The 20652-nt window shown below is 34.6% G+C and overlaps 1 protein-coding gene and 1 non-coding gene across 2 annotated transcripts in view; both read right to left on the bottom strand.

Annotated features, from left to right (window-relative positions):
- CFAP299 (cilia and flagella associated protein 299) overlaps positions 1-20652 on the bottom strand; it is a 522006-nt gene that overhangs the window by 141874 nt on the left and 359480 nt on the right. The window lies entirely within an intron of this gene.
- LOC118710794 lies at positions 10072-10201 on the bottom strand. The gene has a single exon (XR_004985535.1). It is a non-coding gene; the product is annotated as a U6atac minor spliceosomal RNA (small nuclear RNA).

The raw sequence follows: 20652 nt of genomic DNA on the forward strand, positions 1-20652 counted from the left end.
AGCTACTCTCTTAAATAGAAATGTCCTTTCCTTCTCTGCTCTTCCCTTGTCCATGTTAGCTGGAATTATGGCAGGGACTGGGCTAGCCACCTTAGAGTACATGATGGAAAACCTGTAGTTAGCATGACTGAGCATCATCATAGACAAAGCTTAGGTCCCTAGCATCACGGGGTCACCAAATCAGACTTGGATGTTTATAATCACCCTGTTAACTTAAGGAAACTTTTTTTTTTACTTTTGAATTACGTATATTTTATTATACATCAAAACATCACTCTCCATCAGCAAGACAAAATTGTTAAGAAAAATCATATTTTATACTTTACAATGTGTTACTTGTTGAGTAGATTTCTAAGAAGAATACAAGCTAGAATATGCACAATAATAAGTCAATCTACTTTATATTGGTTGGAAGATACAATGGATTTTATTCAATTGAAATGATTGGGTAGGAGAAAGATGTATTTATATTGATTGTACCAACTCAAATGTATTGTAACTAATATTTACATATGTAAAATGTTCCAGCAGCAGATGCCTATATTTCTGTGTAACTGTGTATTTATTTCTTTGAGGGTGGGATGTAAATAAATCTGGCCTGTGCCTGATACTTTGAAAAAGCATTTATATCTATGTTGACTTCAGCAAATTAAATTAAGAAATATGCTTCAATGCTGCAGATCACATGGCATGAAACTAGAAATCAACTACAAAAAAAATACACAAAAAAAGCATTCAAATATATGGAGACTAAATAACATGTTGTTAAACAACAAATTGGTTACCAATGAGATCTAAGAAAAAAATCAAAAAAGTATCTGGAACAAATGAAAATTAATACACAACAACCCCAAATCTATGGTACAAACCCTGTTTCCCCAAAAATAAGACAGTGTCTTATATTAATTTTTTCTCCCAAAGTTGCACTAAGTCTTATTTTCAGGGGATATCTTATCTTTCCATGCACTAGGTCTTATTTTTGGGGAAATAAGACGGAGTAGCAAAAAGCAGCCCTGAGAAAGAAGTTAATAGCATTATAGGTCAAAATCAAGAAGCAAGAAAAATCATAAATAAACAACCTAAATCTATGCCTTAAAAGAACTATAAAAAGAATGGAAAGCCAAGAATAAGCAGAAGAAAGGTAATAATAATAAAAATCAAAGTGTAAATAAAGACATAGAGAGTAAATAAAAAATACAAAAATGAATAAAACCAAGAGCTGGTACTTTGAAAAAATAAACAAGATTGATGAATATTTAACAAGACTTATCAATTTAAAGAAAGAGAGAAAACGCAAATAAAATCAGAAATGAAAACGGTAAAGTAATAACTGACATCACAGAAATACAAAAAATTGTAAAAAATACTATGAACAACAATATGTCAACAAATTGGGTGAATTGGACAGATTTCTAGAAACATACAATCTTCCAGATTGAATCAGGAAGAAACAAAAAATATGAATAGAATGATAACAACTAATAAAATTGAAGCAGTAATAAAAAAAAAATTCCAGCAAACAAAACTTCTCAACCAGATGGCTTCAAATGTGAATTTTATTAAATATGTAAAGAACTAACACCTATCTTTCTCAAACTATTCCAAAAGTTCCAAGATGAGGGATGGCTTCCAAATTCTTTTTATGAGGCCAGCATTATAACCTAATTCTAAAACTAGATGACACTACAAAGAAGAAAAATTATAGGCCAATAACCCTGATGAACATAGGGGCTAAAATCTTCAACAAAATATTAATAAATCAAGTCCAGCAATACATTAGAAAGATCATACACAATGACCAAGTAAAATACATTTCATGGACACAAATTTCGTACAATATTCACAAATCAATAAATGTGATACATCTCATAAAGAAAATAAAATATAAAAATCACATGATCTTATCAACAGATGCAGAAAAAAGCATTCAGTAAAATTCAGCACATATTTATAATAAAAACTTAGCAAAGTGGGAATAGAGGGATCATACTTCAACATAATAAAGTCCATATATGAAAAATATACAGCCAACATCATATTAAGTGGGCAAAAACTAAAAGCATTGCCCTTAAGATTAGGAACAAGACAGGGATGCCTGCTTCCACCCCGTGCATGGATTTGTGCACATTGGAAGGAAACTAATTAGAAGAAATATTTTAATATCACTCTTCACCTTTTCTCTATAATAGAGTGTCAAACAAATTCACTATCAACAATGACAGCTTGAAACACACACCTAACGATTGGCGCCAGTGAAGCTTTATATGCGAGAGTCAACTTAGCCTTTTATAGATAAAGAATAAACTTGCTTAATTAGACCTGCTTTCTGATGTAGCTAAACATGAAGCATTTTAACTTCTCTTTCAGGTAACTGTCAGCAACACAGCAGTAAATATCAAAAGTAAGTAGATTATTATTGAAGATCATGTAGGGAGCACAAAGGGTGAAATATTTAACTGCAGCAGTGGTTGACTATGTTCTGTGCAGTGAGAAAACCTAAAGTCATTTTCAAGGTCCACCATTTCTTACTTCTTTTCAGTCAGGTCAAGTTTCTAAGCTTTCTAAATCTCCATTTTCTGGTTAATGAAAAGAAAATAGGATTCCACGGAGTCTCCTATCTACCTACTCCAGGATTTCTGTGGGGATCAAATGAGATGAAGCATGGGAAAATGCTTCACAGACATTTGGTTAAAGTGTGAAATGTTTGTACCTGGTTATAAAACAAGTCATGTTTCTGGGCTGAAGAAACTGCAAAGAAGCTAGTCATTGTTAGGGAAAGGAAACCAGGTATTACTATGTGATATCATTATTCAGTGCTCACAGTGACCGTTTCTGGGCTGGGTTGGGCTGGGCTATGGGCTGCAATTTGCACCATGAGGTCTTGGCAGAGTCAGCTGCGATTTGGTGGGCTGTGGCTCTGTGGTGGTGGCAGAGCCTGTGTCCCACTTGGGAGAAGCCAAGTATTGCTTTGTGGGCCAGGTGCACAGGTTGCTGTGTCACAGAAGCGCCTGCATTGAGCATCTGCCCCCTGGTGGTCAGTGAGCATCATAGAGACCAGTAGGATGGTCAGACAGTATATTACCCATATATATATGTGTGTGTGTGTGTGTGTGTGTGTGTGTGTGTGTGTATGGAGAGAGAGAGAGAGAGAGAGAGAGAGAGAGAGAGAGAGAGAAAGAAGAGAGCTGGAATGCAAGTCACAGTGATCAGGAAAGAAAAAATTAAAAGCACCCAATTAGAAAGGAGGAAGCACAATTGTCATTATTCCCAAGTGAGGTAATATTGTACATAGAAAAACCTTACAACTCCATCAAAGCTACGAGATCTAAAAAATAAATTTGACAAATTAGCAGGACACAAAATTAATACTTAGAAATCAGTGGCATTTTTATATATCAATAATAAACTCTCAGAAGGAACAACTAAATAACAATCTCATTCACTATTGCAATAACAAAAAATAAGATTCCTAGAAATAATGTAACCAAGGAGATAAAAGACCTGTACTCTGAAAACAACAGGACATTGAAAAAAAGAAATAGAGGAAGATACAAACAAGTGGAAGCATATACTGTGTTCATAAATTAGAAGAATTAACATGAAAATAAATTTTCCATACTACCCAAAGTAATCTATAGATTCAATGCAATCTGTGTTAAAATACCAATGGCATATTTCACAGTTCTAGAGCAAATATTCCAAAAATTTATATGGAACCTTAAAAGATTCCCAATAAGTCTCAGCAATCTTGAGAAAGAATAACAAAGTCTAAGGGATCACAATGCCATATATCCAACTATACTACAGATCTATTGTAATATAATAGCTTGGTACTGGCACAAGAACAATCATATAGACCAATGGGAGAGAACAGATACCCCAGAAATCATACCACACAATTGTGGTCAATTAACATTTGGAAAATGAAGCAAGAACATACAATGGAGAAAAGATATTCTCTTCAATAAATGGTGTTGGGGAAATTGGACAGGTATATGCAAAAAAAATTAAACTATCACCTTTTGATCCAGCTGTCCCTCTCCTGGGAATATATCCTAAGAATCACAAAACACTGATGAGAAAGAATGCATGCAACCCTATGTTCATAGCAGCATTACTTATAATAGCAAGATCTGGAAATGGTCCAAGTGCCCGTCAGTAGATGAGTGGATAAAAATGACATACATTCACACAATAGAATACTACATAGCTGTAAAGAAGAAGTAACTCTTACCTTTTTGGACAGCATGGATGAACTTGGAGATTATTATGCTAAGTCAAATAAGCCAGTCAAAGAAAAACAAGTACCATATGATCTCACTAATATGTGGAAAATAATGGGGAAAAAATAAACTAACAGAATAGAACCAGAAGCATGGGTACATAGAACAGACTGACAGATGTCAGAAGGAATGGAATGGGGATAACTGGAGAAAAGAAAGTGAAGAGATTTGCCAAAGAAGATATATGTATAATATATAGACAAAGTAAACAGTGTGGTGAAGGCCAGAGGAGGAGGTAGGGTCTAGAAGGAGGTAGGCAAAGGGATGGGGGAATTGGGTGATGTCTGTAATCCAAATTAAAATGTAGGGAGCCTTTATTAGCTAGCCAGCCGGCGGGCCAGCAAGCCAACTAGCAACTGCTCTGCCTTTCTCCACACAGGGAGTCCAGAGAGCAGTTCCTACCCTTTGTGCAGGACCACTTTAAGCACATTAACCACATCCTACTTTTTCAGAGCAAGCAACCCAACACAAAACAGTTTTTTCCAAACAACGTCAGGATCATGCTATTGACAATCATCTTATTTACAGGGTCATCCTGTTCTTCAGAAAGCTGACAGTTTTCTATGAAAGAAGGCTTATGTGCTGGGAAGGGGCCATGAGACCCTATATCAAGGCCTGGCCTGGGGTCAGCATTGACAACTCTATCTGGGGGCATTAGTCCAAGGCCTCTCTGGAAGCATGCTCAAAAATTCCCACTCTCCAACAATGGTGTCAACAAAAACAACAAAAAAGAAATATTCTTCAAAATAACTACCGTAGATGGAAGTATAGCACAATATTAAGAGAAGGAACTTTAGTGTAAAAGAGATCTGGACTGGATGATAGCTATGCCTCTGTGGTAGGCATAATTCTAAATGGCTCACGTGATTCCCACTTCCTGGTATGCATATCTATTCTAATCTGCTCCCTTTGAAAGTGGACAGAACCTGAGAATATAAAAGGATGTCACTCCTTTTAGTTTGTAATCAGTTGACTTTGAGTTAATCAAAGTGGAGAAAACCCAGGTGGGCCTGACCTGTGTAGTTGAAAAAAATGACCAGACTATTCCGCATTCCTAAAGCCAGAAAGACGGAACATGTGAGAAGCCCTATGAAGGGACAGCATCTGGCAAGGACCTAAAAAACAGTCCCCAGGAGCTGACAGTGTTCCCCAGCTAACAGACGGCAAAACACCAGGGATACTGCTCCCATAACCAAAAGAGATGAATTCTGCAAACAATCTGAGGGAGGTTGGAAGCAAAACCTCCCTTAGCTGAGCCTCCAAATGAGGAGGCAGCCGGTTGACATCTTGATTCAAAGAAATTTGCTTTTTTATAGGAAAGACAAAATACACATTACAGATGTATACATGTACTAATATACATAAATATTATATATGTATAATATATTTATATTAGAAGATTAAAAAAAAAAGTCTGACAGAATACTCCTCTGTGTATCTGGAGGGGATGAGTGGAAGTGCAGAGATATTAATTAGTTTGCATATGTACTTTGTTCTCGTCTTACAAAGAGGAAGAGAGATCTTTTAATGGCAGAAGGCTTAGTAAAAACTGTCTCCTGCAGTTATGTAGTAAGCTGAGCTTTTGAATCTATAAACTTGGACATAGAGTTGAGGAGCGTTCCCAGCAATGCGCTGAAGGTGCTGCCTGGGTTCTTTGTGCTGTTTAAAGTAAAATGTCAAAGGATTCCATCCAAAAACTAATTGAAGAGATGAGGAGTAACCTTCCAGATTTCAGAGAAATCGGAGGCCTGCTAAGAAGAGGAGCCAAAAAGAAACAGGGGCTTATCTTAAAAAGATTTGAAGGTATGGCCACAAACTCTCAAGCTTGACCTAAAAAGGACAGGAGAAATACAAACAAAAGGAGGTTGTCAGAACCACCAGTACCCCCAAAAAATAAGGCAGGAGGCAGGCTGATGAGTTACTTCTCAACAGCAAACATGTGCTGCTTTTCACAAAAAGGAAGGGCGGCTCAGAGACTAAAACCAAGTACCTAGAGGTTGGAACTGAGAGCCACAGTCTTTACAAACTTATCAAGAAACTCCAATTTGCCAACTGGATTAGGAGATTGCTTTGGGCCAGTGACTCCTTTTTACTTCCATCTCCTTTTTTTTTTTTTTTTTTTTTTTTTAATATATTTTATTGATTTTTCACAGAGAGGAAGAGAGAGGGATAGAGAGTTAGAAATATCGATGAGAGAGAATCATCGACCAGCTGCCCCCCGCACACCCCTTACTGGAGATGTGCCCGCAACCAAGGCACATGCCCTTGACTAGAATTGAACCTGGGACCTCTCAGTCTACAGGCGGACGCTCTATCCACTGCGCCAAACAGGTGCCGGCCAGTTTCCCTTTTATGAACCAGTATTTATACCTATAATCCTATGCCTGTCTCAACACGTATCGGGGGAATCTTGAGGGAAGATAAACGTGCCTCTTTACTTTTATATCTTTTATAGGTTTACTGATTAAGAGGAATTGTGCCCCAGGCGTTGTATTTATGGATTATAGCAGGAGCCTCCATTGGCACATGATTAAAATGATTAAACGGATGAGATTATTTTATTTTTTTACTTTAAGGAGATTTAGATATAGTTTGTGGCTTGACCTGAGGAGATTGAGAAATTCATATTTCAGAGATGTGATTTTGAAATACAGCTGATGCTGCATTGGGATGAGTCTTTGGGAATCTAGGAAAGCAAGTCAGTGTATTTTGCAAGGTAAGCGGAATTCAAAGGGGTCTTCCGAGATTTCTGCTCCTGGTATATACACCTTGTATAGTCCCTTCACTTCAAATGTGAGTGGAATAAGATGGAATACTAAATCTTTTTTAGATTGAATTTTATGATAGGATTGTTACTCAGTGATTATCTTACATTTTCTGACTCCACCATAACAGCCTACAGAGGTGTTTACAAGTTAGATCAATCTGCTCTTGCTGGTTTGGAGGAAAGCAAAGGCCCACAGATAGTCAGGCCTGACTGGCAATGAACTGAGGACAGTCTCTAGCCACTAAGTGTGGTCCCCAGTCAACAGCAATAAGACAGGGACCTTAGTCACAGCCAGGAAGAAATAAGTCACACTAACAACAAATGAGCTTGGAAGAGGTTCCTGAGTTTCAGAGAAGAATCAACCTTGCCTAAAACCTTGATTTCAGTTTGGTGAGACCCCGAGCAGGAGATAACCTGAATCTGTATTTCTAAACCCATAGGACTGTGAGGTAATGCATTGGCATTGTTTTAAGCTGCACAGTTACAATAAATTGTTATCTGACAATATAAACCTAATATAGCCACTGATTGGTAAGTCACCTTTAGTAAGAGTTCTGTAATAGACTCACTGAGCCTCAGTTTCTGCATCAGTAAAATAGGGTCATGATACCTACATCATACCACATTATATTGAATTAAATAATTGAATGCAATAATTCTAAGCTGAAGTAAAATGTCAGGCACCTAGTAAGCACGTAACAACATGTATATATCATTTTTCCCAAGAAAATAGCAAAACCATAAGTTTTTCTTTCAACTGACTACATTGGAATCTATCAAAAGTTTAACTTAAGGTAATCTAATCTGCTCTGCTTACCTACTTATTCCCCACCTTCAGAAAGCATTCCTATGCACCTCAGATCAAATCTAAATGTCTCCAGCCTAAAGCTTTGCTTGGGTGCTCTAAGACCGTATTAATCAGCGTATGCTTCGAATGACCACAGTATATGTTATTTGAATGCTATTTAAGGCAAGATTTCATCCTACCCAGTATCTGGCAGCTTGCATATCTGTTATCTCTTCAAATGGCAGCCTTTTTAAGTCAATTTTATTTTTGGTATCTGTGTCTTGAACTCTTGACTCCAGAATCTAACAAAGTGCATGGTACACAACAGAAACTTAATATGTCTTGACTTGAAATGAATCACCAGAAGGGAATGCTATAGAATGTATTCAGCTAATGCAACACTTTCAATTTCCCATGACAAAAAAAAAGGGTTTTCTGTGTACTTGTAATGGTTCAATATTTAACCTACTTTGGCAAAGCAAATAGGATAGACCTGGTGAATAATAAATCTTCATGCTACAAATATGAATCTTTTCTTTAATGGTGCTACTAATTTTCTGCTAGTTTTTGTACAGTATTGAGCACCCAGGCAATATATAAAGTACAGTTAACAATCAAAATGTTTTATTTAGCATGTATGAATATAATGTCCTTTACATGGATTGAATTTTTCATATTTGTACTGATTTTTCTCTTGTTATTGTTGAGCAATCTCCTTGACTTTAGGCTAAGCTAGTTATAGTTCAAACAGCAAAAGGTACACATTATTATTAGTTGATGCCTTCTTCCTTCTCAAGTGTCCCACACAACTTCTTGAGCACATCTGTGGAATGTGGAATGTGGAACCTTCTGCGCTTCCCCAAAGCTGTTTGAGAATCCTAGGTGTCATTATTAAATACATTTGGTTACTGATGATTCATCCTGGCCAAAGGGAATAAAATGGGTGCCAATAATGTTGATAGCACTTTGGACTTCACTTTACAAAAATGTTTTCACCAGCAAAACAGAAAACACTAAATATATTTTTATATCCAAGGCAAATAAATTGGGTATAACCAGAAACACTGCATTTTACTAAAAATTACATCATTGGCTTTTGAAACAAAAATGTTAACATTAATTCAACAAAGATGTATATAGGGCAATTAAAATGTAATAATTAACTGGTAAGACAAAAATAGTCTATTTTGATAAAGGAGAGTATATTTGATAAATAGTAAGTGAAAACATCAACTTAAGTTCTTCCAAAGAAGGAAAAATCATCCAATAATAGACCAATAAGTCAGGTTATGAAAGCCATAAGAAGGATACAACTGAATACTATAAAGAGCATAACATTTATTTTCCCTATGAAAATTGAAGCTATTTTCTTATTATCTTTTAATCTCTATTGTTATTGACATTTTAGACTACTGAATACATTTTAACTTGTCAGACTAATTGTTTTTCCTTCCTAGGTGATCTAGACTTTTTCTATAGTTGTTTTGAACATTTTCTCTTTGTCTTTAGTGTTATACATTTTCACCAAGTTATGTCTGGGTGATAGTTTACTTTTATTTATCCTCCTCATTTTACTTCACAACTCATTTTACTTCACAAATTCTAAGACTCATGACTTTCATTTAGTCAAAAATATTTGTTATTTTTTTCAAGAATTGTCTACTGTCATTCTCTGTATTCTGTCCTGAAACTTGTAGTAGATGTGTGTTGCATCATCTCATTATACTGTTTGTATGTAATTTATAATTTCCAATTTTTCTTTCTTTTTAAAAAAATATATTTTATTGATTTTTTACAGAGAGGAAGGGAGAGGGATAGAGAGTTAGAAACATCGATGAGAGGGAATCATTGATCAGCTGCCTCTTGAACACACCCCATTGGGGATGTGCCTGTAATCAAGGTACATGCCCTTGACTGGAATTGAACCTGGGATCCCTCAGTCCACACACAGGCCAATGCTCTATCCACTGAGCCAAACCAGTTTCGGCCAATTTTTATTTCTTTATACTGCACTCTGGGTAATTTCTCCAATTCCATATTCCAAATTATTCATTTTCTCCTTAGTTTTTTTAATGTTAATCTGCCCATTGACTTTTTTTCCCTTTAGTTAAAATGCTTTTATTTCCTCTTACAACTTTGCATGAGTTGTTTTAAAATTTAACATTTTCAAAAAATAAAAAAATTTAACATTTTCGTAGTGTGTTGCTCTAAGGATCCAATTATTTATTCATTTTAAAATCTATTAATTTAAAAATACTAATTTTAAATTCTTAATCTAATCATCTCTTTGCATGTTATTAGGCCTGAGAGCCTCTTCCTTCCTCGTTAAGGGAAGTGATAGCCTTCTCTCCTTTTATTCAACACAGAAATCTGTGCCTGTGTTTTTTGCACATCTCCACTACCTGCTTATCTGTTTCTGTACTGGTATCTTATTGAGTTAATATTTCTGGATTCATCAGTACTTTACTACACAAGATTCTTTTATATTCTCCTAACATAGGCCAATACACCTAAAACAAACATTTAAACACCTTTAAAACTGCACAAAACTCCGAGTTGGTTATTATAGAGATAGAGGGAAGTTTTCATTTTATTTCTTTATACATTGTGCTTCATTGCATATATAGTTAGGGCATTTGACTCTAAGGTGAAGCATTCTCTCCATACAAAGATATCAATTTTTCAGTTTTGAATAGTGCAGCATATCATTGTCATGAGAGACTGAAGATGCTTATAATAAACACAGGAAGCAGCAAACACGATTGTGGTTTCTTTAGTTGTCTATTGCTAAGCAAACTTCCACTGTGGCTTAGTTTATAGGAGAATCCTCCTGTATTTTCCTTTGTATAAAAACAAAGACCACAATAGTGACCACCCAGAAGTAAAGGACCTGCTGTTAATAGAACATGAAGAAAGAAAAGAAGTTTGCTTAAACATGTGTTCTTGTTCATCGTATACTTTTAGACACATTTAAAATGAGATTTAAAAATGCATTCTTATCTGATTTAATTATTTCTAAAACATCTGCTGTGAAACAATGATACCAATAGAAATATGCTCTTATTTAGGGTCAGAGGAACTTAAAAAGACAATCCTCTGTAACTGAATTACTACCATAAAGAGTATGAGAGCAAGAATAAAATTAATTATATTTACCAAAAAATCCTCCAAAAAAACCAACCAACCAAACAAACAAACAAACAAAAAAAAACTCTAGTACTTTGTTCATTTCAGGTTACTCATTCCACCTGGGGCCTCAGTAGTCCATTCATTCTGAACTTTTTTTTTTTTTTCATTTCTCTTAAGACACCGTGATACTGCTCTTGGACCAATAGGATTTCACATGATACTTTCTTTTCTTCCCCTACTTTGCTCCCCTGTCCATCATATATCATATCTGCCCACCCACCAGGTATCAGTTTAGAAGCCTCATTGCCTAGGAGGGCTTCCCTGGTAAACCCTTTTGGAAGAGGCTCAGCTTCTTCAGTTCCCATTTTTACCTACTAGTATATATTTCCTTATACTTCAATTTTAATTGCTTCTTATATTTTTGTCCCTGAAAAAAAGGTGAATTTTCAGGAGAGAGAGCATTTTTGTTCAGAATTATATCTCCAACAACTAACAAGGAGCCTGGCAAGTAGTATGTGGCTATTAAATAATAGTTGAATAAATGAATATGTAAATGACTTTTAAAATAGCAGTGTGATTGTTTTGTACTATGTCAACTTGGCTAAGTTGAAACTGATTGACAGAGTCCCCTTCACTGTAGAGTTCCTAGTTAAAGTTAGGGGAAAAAGGAATTTATAGAAGGTTTGAAAATAAGAAATTAAGCAGTAGCCATTGCACTTTTAAAAATATATATATTTTATTGATTTTTTACAGAGAAGAAGAGAGAGGGTTAGAGATTTAGAAATATCAGTGAGAGAGAATCATTGACCAGCTGCCTCTTGCACACTCCCTACTAGGAATGTGCCCACAACCAAGGTACATGCCCTTGACCAAAATCGAACCTGGGACCTTTGAGTCTGCAGGCCAACACTCTATCCACTGAGCCAAACCAGTTTCGGCAGCCATTGCACTTTGAATGTCATTGTGCTCAGACATGGTAGAGGTAGATGCCCTCCCTTGCTCTAAGTTCAGCTCTTCTTTTCAGACTCCTAATTATTTCTCAGCTTCTTCCACGACTATGTCAGATCTCATTCCTACTTTTGAGTCCACTATCCCATAATTCTCATAATAGTTCTGCTTTTCTAATAAAAGAATGATGGATGCAAAGAGTAATAACCCCTATTTCTCTCACTTCCAGATTATTTCATACATTGTTAACAATGCTGAAGATCAAGATTAATGTTAGAGATTTTCTATGAATGTTCATTGCAGAAAAATATTGAACCAATTTGGAAATTTAACAAGACATCTATCCTTATGAAGAGTTTGTGTAAGTCATTAAAGTAACAAAATCAGGGTCAGCTAAATCATGGCTTTTCTATGACTGTGTACATGTTTCTTAAAGTTGTGAAGAGGTTGTCTGCAGCTGTGGGCAAACTAATCCACAACATAATCTCAAATTTTAAAAATACTGTAATGGGATCTAAAGGAGTTTTATAATTTAAAAACATTAAAGCTTAAGGTGACAAGGTTCATATTAAGGTGAATAAAGCTATGGAAATTCAGGAATAAAATATGGATTCAAGTTATTAAATTAATTAAGTTACTAAATAAATTCAGCATAAAAGTTATATAAATCATCATTATTTCTATTTGTTACATCCCTTTTTATTTTATGTAATATTGACATAAAAATATTCCAGTTTGCTATGTTTACTGGAAAGTCTGTCTATAACAACAAAAACAATAAAACATTTCAAGAAAGAATGGAATAATGGTGGTGTCAAACTGTCATTAATATACAATAGTCAATATTATTAGTTTAATCTCCTCCCCATTACTTAACATAGATGAGAATAGTAGTTCAAAGGAGACAAATAACAATAAAACCAAACAAATAAAAACAAAAGACAACTTTGCTCAATTTTTTCCTATGGGTTTTAAGCACAACCATAATCAGAATTGCCATTTCCTCAAAAGTTTTTAATGAGTACAGAATAAAGTTCAAACTATAATCATATTATTCAATGTTTTCCCTTTACTCAGATCTCAAACTACCACTTTACATATTCTTCCTCATGACCCCACCCAATACATTTCCCATTGTAGATATTGTCTACATTCTACATCAGTGCTTGGACTCTGAGTGCTTTGAGAACCAGGTCCACATATCCACCAACTTTTTATTCTCTTCAGACCCTAACACAGTGTTTGGCACATAAGAGGCACTGGAAAAGATTTAGTAAATTAAAGTGATCTGAACCATGCTGAAAAAGAAAGAAAGTTTTAGGCACAAATATTACACAAATCAAGTTTTATGTCTTTTTGCGGTCATGACTTATTTTTTATAAAAATATAAATATATTTTCAAAACAATTTGAGCTTTACCATTTATTTTCCAGAGTTAATTTTAAGAATAAAAAGCCAGGGCAGTACAAAAAAAACAACAAACATTAATAATGCTTTCTTGCTGTTTTAATATTTAGAAAATTATAGGAATTCTTTTTTGGCCAATACAATTTGTTCTGATTTTACCCATATTTAAGAAAGCTTAACTCTGTTTTCCAGTTATTTGATATATAATTATTGCTGTTTTTCTAGCCTTAGACAATATATCATTTTTACATGACCAACATACATTTTTTCCATCAAATTAATAAATATTTTGAGATGGCAAATGTTGTTATATCTGTACTAATATCATTTAGGTTCACAAACACATCATTTAGACATTCTTTAATTATCTTTTTATTAACATTATAAATATGCTGTGTCACATACATGGGTCCTTGAGGAAACATCAGTTATTCAACTGAGATTGAGAATATAGAAAACTGACTTTGTGACAAAGTTAGAATTAACATTTAACAATGAAGTAATATCTAAATTAACTTGCTAATATCTAATACTAGACTAGCAAACTGAATAATGGAATCTTAGCTCTGGTATGAAATATAGAAGTTTTCAGGAAAGAAGCATTGTCTTTACATTGGGTAAATTATAAAAGAATGTGTTTTTTATAGAAATAAGTTAGTTTTCAGTAAATATTTGAAATCTCCTACAGAAATATTCTAAAATGTCCTACTGATATCTCTCATGGGTAATAAATCTAATTGATTGCAGTCATGAAAAAAACAATTTTAATATTACTTTTTACTAAATTTTGAATATTAAATCTTTTGAATAATAATATATTTTTTAAAATTAAACTTTTAATTACATTTGTTTTTTCTTGTTTTAAAAATTATTTCCAATGATTTGCATGTAAAATAATGAAGAGAGATAAAAACTGACTTACCAGAACACAAGAAAAACTGAACAGTGATAGGTTGTGAGGATAGAAAAATAGTATTAATTTCTATGTGTAGTTTGAGTAATCATTCTTATTGCTGAAGGATGCCCAGGACCAAACCAGAGACAGTCAGATCTGCATTACCACCATTTGTCCACCAACCAGATCTGAAATAGCATGGCTGACATGTACACATAAGGAACTGTTTGACATTGAAATTGGGACTCAAAAGAACTGTTAGCCCAGAAAGGAACTCACTACAGACTGATTCATTTGCCTTTCAGCATAACCATTATGGCTTGTCTCATTTTCTGTTCTTACAAGGGTATTTCTTGGATCACATGATCTCACACATCTAGAGGAAATAATGAGCAACATAAACTGATGAACAAAAACAGACCCAGAGAAAGAGAAGCAGCAATCAGACTCAGAGGGAAAGTAAGGGAAGGTGGGGGTAAAGGGGAGAGATCAACCAAAGGACTTGCGTGCATGCATATGGGTCTAACCAGTGGCCATGGACAACAGAAGTCTGGGGGCATATGTGGGGAGGGGTTTGGGATGGAAATGGGAGGATGAGGACAATTATGTGATACCATATTCAATAAAAAAAAATTTTAAAGTAAAAGGAGCACTTGAATACTGATAGAGGTGCTAATTATTACTACCCATGGAAGCCATATTATAATAAATAAATATACCAAATTAAAAATAAATAAATAAATAAATAAATAAATAAAATGAATAAAATCCAAAGCATAGAGTGTGCATAATTGGAGCAGTATCAGTATTGGTGGCATATAACTACAATTGTCAAGCACATTATTTTGTAAATACCAATATATTTTAGGAAGTCATGAATTATATGATCATAATTCAATATCCACCCCTTTGCATTATTTGCTGTTTGGCACATTTCTTTTTCCTTCAATTATTCTTGATCTTGATCAATCTAGGTACTTTATATACAGCAGAGGTCAACAAACATTTTCTGTAAATTGTCAGATAATAAATATTCCCAGCTCTGTGGACCATATAGTTCTGCAGCAACTACTCAACACTACCATTGTAGCAGGAATCAACCATGAATAATTTGAAAACAAATGAGTGTTCCAATTAAACATTATTTATGGACACTAACATTTGAATGTTACATAATTTTTGTGTCATGAAATATTATTCTTCCTTTGATTTCTTTTAATCTATCAAAAAATGTAAAAACCATTTTTGGCTTCTGAATGTACAAAAACAAGTGGTGGGCCTGATTTGGTCTGTAGGTCATGGTTGCCAACTCCTTACATAGTGGAGAGAGGAGCCCATCAACAGTTTTTAGTGGCTGGAAAACAATTTTAAACTCATTGATGCTGATCAGACACAGAAAAATAATTAGCTTAAATACATTTTTATATTTAAAAATTAACCATAATGAGTTTGTATAAAGATAAATAGATGCAATGACCCCAACAAACACAATCTGCCAAATATCTGAACCATACTTTCTTTACAGAAAAAAAGAAAATAGGATTTGGGGCACATAAAATTAAAAAAATAAAATTCACAAAACCACACAGATTAATCTATCATGCTATTTGATTTTCTGTTGGAGAACTATTACAATTGATTCAATATAGTCACACTATTTTCTTTATAAAAACTACACAAACAACAAAGCAGAGGCTTATTGGTTCCCTTTGAAAATATAAAGTTTGAATGGAAAACAAGGGTCCTAACAGGAGACCTGTTTTTTCCTTCATTCCACAAACTTGACTAACCGTTTTCTTCTTGAAGGTATTATAGAAAGAACACAGTTCACAGAGCACAGCTCTGAGATATATCTCCTGACAGAGACTATGGGCAGTATGGGAGGATGGTCCTAAAACTTAGACTAGCCCCTTGTTACCAAAAGCACCAAAGGAAAGTAGCAGGCCTGCTTGAGCCAGTCTTTTTTATTTATTTATGAAAAAGTACAAAAATACTTGCTAGTAAATGAATTAAGCGGATGTTTCTGCTGGCCACAGAGTTTTAATGAAAACTGCAATGCTCATTACACAAGAATTACAGCTTGGAAAGGGAGGCTTTAAGTTTCTCAATCAATGACAAAGGCCTATTTAGGATCTAATATTAATTGGATTATGGTGGATTTCCACCTCCCATTTAGTTCCACTTCTACTTTCATTATCCACTTTATCACCCTGAGGAATAAAGAGTGAACTTAATAGCTGAATGGTCGAATCTTCTAAGCAGTCTTCTAAGTATATTTGTTTTACATGATTTATGGCCCTTTCATTTAATTCCCAAAATAATTTGTCATATGTAACTGAGAAAACATTGAAGAATGGTTTCAAAATCAATCAAATGAAATAGAAGGAAGTACTAAATTTTAATGTTCTATGAAAAGTTTAACAGTCCTCACCCATAATTTTTGTTTGGTTGTTTCTTTTCTGTTGTTAGATCTACCTCCAAAAGAGACAATTTTTTCATTTAGAATGAAATTAGACAATTTTTTTAATTTTCACTTATGCCTATTGATTCTACTCATCTGTCTCAAAGAGCAAATAATGTTAAATTTTTATTATTTCTATTAAAAAATCAGACAAAAATAGTAGGGAAATAACACTACTGCCCATTTATCTACCTATTCCCTTTTTGTACTATTTTAGACTATCTCATTTGATTACCATTGACCTAGAAAAACCTGACTGCCCTGATTTCTAAGACTAAGAGTCTTGTTTTCTGTTGACAATTAATGACTTTAAAAAATGAATATCTGGTTTCACACATAATCTAGAAAGAAGGAAAGAGTATTGCTGCTAACAACAATAATAACAAACAATAATAAGTCTTATAACAACAATAATAACAATAGCTTTGACAGTCTACAAACACACAACTTTTCTTGAACACATCAGGGAGTTGAAGTCAGAAATTAGCATGAAATCTAAGGAAAGGTAGGCAGCTCTAAAGACAGACAAAATACAAGCACTTGCTTACCTGGGGCAGAGACCAATGAACATTTGAAAGAAGAATTCAGCTACAACTTTTAAACAAATTACTGAATGCTGACTGTGGGATGGCAAGTGAACATAAAGCATTTGGGAAGCTCACACCCAAGGGAAATTCATACCAGCTCTAAGGCTCTTCTTGCAAAAAGAAGGCCCAAGGAAGGCCATGAGAAAGCTTCATAAGTTGCAGGTCTATTGGAGTTGCAGAGTAACCACTTTTATTTTTATTTATTTATTTATTTATTTATTTGTTATTATTTTTAAAAAATATATTTTATTGATTTTTTTTTTTTACAGAGAAGAAGGGAGAGAGATAGAGAGCTAGAAACGTCGATGAGAGAGAAACATCAACCAGCTGCCTCTTGCACACCTCCTACCGGGCATGTGCCCGCAACCAAGGTACATGCCCCTGACCGGATTGGAACCTGGGATCTTTCAGTCCGCAGACCGACGCTCTACCACTGAGCCACATCGGTTTCGGCCAGAGTAAACACTTTTAGAAAAGGCACACCTTGTCCAGATTCTTCCCCTGCTTTCCCTATTTAAAAAAGAGTCTTAGAATAGTGAGTGAATGGCAGAAATGGCAACAAACACTATCACCCTGTACCAAAAACAAATCAAAAACAAAAACCTATAAAGATCCATTCTGCCCTGAGGGGGGGTGAGGGGGAGGAGGGGACAGTGAAGAGGATACATTGATAACCCTAAATCTGATTTTGGAACAGGGTCATTGAGATGACTCTATTTCAATGCCCATTGATGAAGTGCTAGCCTAAGACGAGGTCTTAGTCAATACAACAAAAAATGTTTTTTTAAAAATAAAAATAACAGCATTCCCTTTTATTTTTTTTAAAAGGTTTAATATTTGTCAAAAATTTGAAAACTGAAATTAGAATGCATAATTTTATCATTTGGCACTTCCTGATTTACAACTTGTTAATTTTTAAAAACTTAAACATGATTTAAAAATGGACTATTTTTTTCTGTTATACTAAACTACCCAACACTATTGCATTTCTGTGTGTGTGTGTTTTATATATATTGTTATTGATTTCAGAAAGGAAGGGAGAGGAGAGAGATAGAAACATCAATGATGAGAGAGAATCATTGATTGGCTGCCTCCTGCATGCCCCACACTGGGGATTGAGCCCACAACCTGGGCATGTGCCCTTATCCAGAATCAAACCTGAGACCTTTCAGTCCACAGGCTGACACTCTATCTACTGAGCCAAACTAGATAGGGCCTCTTTTACATTTCAAATTTATATTACATATTGGTAGCAAAGAGATAAAACTATAGGTAACCATATTAAGAATGCATACATTTGAAAACAATTTGGGAGAAAAGCCCATGTATATGTTCATTATTAGAAGAATATTTAATATGGAATATTCTTTGAATTGAATGTTAATACAGAGATCTTGGAATATTTCAACATTTCTCCTGCATAAGCAGCAACTGAGAGCATTACATTTAGCTTGCTTCCTAAAAATTTAATCCTATTCATATATATGACATTATTATATTCAACATTGTTAAATATTGATTAAAAATTCCAAGACCTAAAATTTGAACCTGTCATTATGTGATGACATTAAGAATAAATATTTCTTCTACAATAAACCTCTTTAAAATTTGACTAGAATTATTCTATTCTTTACATAGCCTCATTTGCTCAAAAATCTGTCACAAATATTGGACCTGTGTTCCCTCCTCCCAGTTCATATGTTGAACTTCTAACCTCCAATACTTAACATATTAATGCATTTGAAAATGGTGCTTTCAAAGAGGTAATCAGGTAAAGTCTTGTGTGTGAACCCTAATCCAACTGTCCTTATAAGAAAAGGTAATTAGGCCACAAATAAATAAGAAAGATCATGTAAAGACACTAGAGAAAGAAGGCCTTCTACAAGCCAAGCCTGAGGGAGGCCATAGAAGAAATCAAATTTGTTCACACCTTGATCTTGTACTTCCAGCCTCCAGAATTGTGAGAAAGCGATGTTTGCTGTTTGGAGCCACCCATTCCATGGTACTTTGTTTCGATTCCCCTAGCAAATGAACATATTGTACACAACACACTGTCTTCAGCTAGTGGTAATTGTACATGGGAATTTTTAGATAATGAAGAGAGGGAATCTCAGCCTGTCCTTGCTGTACTTCTGTCTCTTCCTGTCTTTTCTTTTTCTTCTTGACCTTCCTTCTTTTTCTACTCTCTCATTTCTTCATTGTGACTTTCACAGTCCTTGCTTATTTGTCGATAAAGTTTCTAATGAATAAAAATTTGTGAACAGCAATGCTGATGTTTAGAAAAGGCAGAGTAACAAAAATAATGGAATTAATTTAGGCAAATTGAAAATAATAAATATTAACCTGAAATTTTCAATGAATACATTTTAAAAGAAAAGACAATCCTATTTCCTTCAAAGAAAGTGCCTCACTTCCATTTTCACTATTCTGAAGGCGTGTTTCATTCTTAATAGGTTGTGTGTGTGGAAATTCATCATATTGCCTAAGACCTTGCTCTCCTCTCCTTCTCCCTCCTGTCTCAGGCCTCCATTTTAAATTTATAAGTAAAAGGTGCATTGAATTCCTGAAACTCTGAACATGGTATTAACTGGCAACACTATTTTGATTTTTGCCTTTCTTAAAGAATAGCTTAAGCAGAGCTTCATATAACCTAAAGGACATTTGGTTACTGATGCCTGCACAACATGATCAAACCATGACATTGCCAAAATAACTCACACATGGTCTGAGCTTTCAACATGACTTAAATCAAGCACAAAATCTGTTCTGTAAATTACACTCATGGTTTCAAGCCCATAAGATAATGAAAGTGGGAATATAATTAACGACCACTGTGTTTTCCTATCTGATAGACAGGTGCACTTTCACTGGTGTTGAAAAATTGTGGCTGAATTCCAAAACTATAAAGCCACAGGTGGATTACCATTATACAAGATTTATGATTCTTATTCACAGATTTCATTGTTACCATGCATGTAATGAGCTTGATAATGGCATTATTCCATGTGTAAACTCAGCAATTATAAGCAAGTATATCAGAATGTTACAAAGTCCAACAATGACCTGAGTATTAAGAATATAATCCACCCTAACTGGTTTGGCTCCATTGATAAAGCATCAGCCTGCAGACTGAAGGGTCCCAGGTTTGATTCTGGTCAAGGGCATGTACCTTGGTTGTGGGCACATCCCCAGCAGGGGGAGTGCAGGTGGCAGCTGATCAATGTTTCTCTCTCATCAATGTTTCTAACTCTATATGCTTCTCCCTTCCTTTCTGTAAAAAATCAATAACTTCAAAAAAATAGAATCCCTTTCCCATTTAAGTATGCAAAGTTCTTAGTAATTTATGATCTAGAGCACACATGTCAAACACAAGGCCCGCGGGCCAAAT

This window comes from Pipistrellus kuhlii, unplaced genomic scaffold (genome assembly GCF_014108245.1).
Source record: "Pipistrellus kuhlii isolate mPipKuh1 unplaced genomic scaffold, mPipKuh1.p scaffold_m20_p_1, whole genome shotgun sequence".
NCBI lineage: Eukaryota > Metazoa > Chordata > Mammalia > Chiroptera > Vespertilionidae > Pipistrellus > Pipistrellus kuhlii.